Genomic DNA, 1,335 nt, shown 5'->3' with positions numbered 1-1,335 from the left:
ATAATCAAAAATATTAAAAAAAAAAAAAAAAAAAAGAGAGAGAGAGGAACAAGCAGACAAACAATTATTATTTTATATTACTTGCTGGCCTTGAGTTAAAATTTACTTATCTTGTATTCAACCAGAATATTATACTAATACTGCATATAGGTGATCAATCTCCAAAATAGAAAAGTTTTTAATATCAAGAAAAAGAATGGAGTAAAAAAGAATAATTACAAAATGATTGAGGTTTACAGGTTGAACTGCTCAATTTATCAAAATGATGACAGATAGATAGCATGACATCAGACTGAAGGGCACCTCTAGGGTCGCTATATTCCTACAAGCACATTCAGCAAACATACATGAGTAAAAGAGTTCCTAAACTTCAATCAACAGCTAGAGAAAACAGCTTATTTCTGTAAAAGATTAATAACACACACACAGTCATAACTAAATCAGAGGTCAAATCCAGTCCCTTAAGGAAACTGAAATACAGAAGACTAATCTGAGCCCAATGGCTAAACTGACCTAGTCACAAAATCTTCACCAGCTTGTGTTCTCCACCACCAAATGACAAAGACCCACTAAGAACCAGGAGGCTTCTCCTACCCGCCCAAAGGTGCTGGATACGGTTAACACTGTCTTCCTGAATGCAAGCTATTAAAAAAAGAGTAGCTTTGGGCAGGAATTAAACAGACACGGAGCCTGCAAACTTCCTAACGAATCAAGATGATGCTAATAGTTCCTAGTCCGATAACAACAGGGATAACTGGAGTATACCGTACAGTATTCCACATCTCCTAAACGTCAGGCCAAGCCAGAAGGAAAGATTGAAAATAAGAAAAACTCACCCCACACACACAGCTTCATTGGTTTGGCTTCTCACTAAATACCTTTATTGCCACTATTTTTCAAAACAAAATTACAGTTCAAGTTCTTCTATACTCCAGTTTAAACTGTAAAGCTGATTCTAGGCCCACAAGCGTCTTACACTCTCAGTGACATCGCCTTTTAAATTTCTACCTAGACAAAATAAATACCCATTTGTATTGGGTTTGCATGGCAAGGTTGGGGGGGGGGGGGCTACAGGGGTGGCTTCTGTGAGAAGCTGCTAGAAGCTTCCCCCATGTCCAACAGAGCCAATGTCAGCTGGCTCCAAGACAGACCCACCGCTGGCCAAGGCCGAGCCTATCGGCGACAGTGGTAGCACCTCTGGGATAACATATTTAAGAAGAGGGGAAAAAAACCTGTGCAATAGAAACTGCAGCCAGAGAGAGGAGTAAGAATATGTGAAAGAAACAACTCTGCAGACACCAAGGTCAGTGAAGGAGGAGGGGGAGGAGGTGCTCC

The sequence above is a fragment of the Aptenodytes forsteri genome, unplaced genomic scaffold, assembly GCF_000699145.1.
Source record: "Aptenodytes forsteri isolate BGI_AS27 unplaced genomic scaffold, ASM69914v1 Scaffold526, whole genome shotgun sequence".
NCBI classification, from domain to species: domain Eukaryota; kingdom Metazoa; phylum Chordata; class Aves; order Sphenisciformes; family Spheniscidae; genus Aptenodytes; species Aptenodytes forsteri.
Note: the sequence above shows the minus strand (reverse complement) of the source record.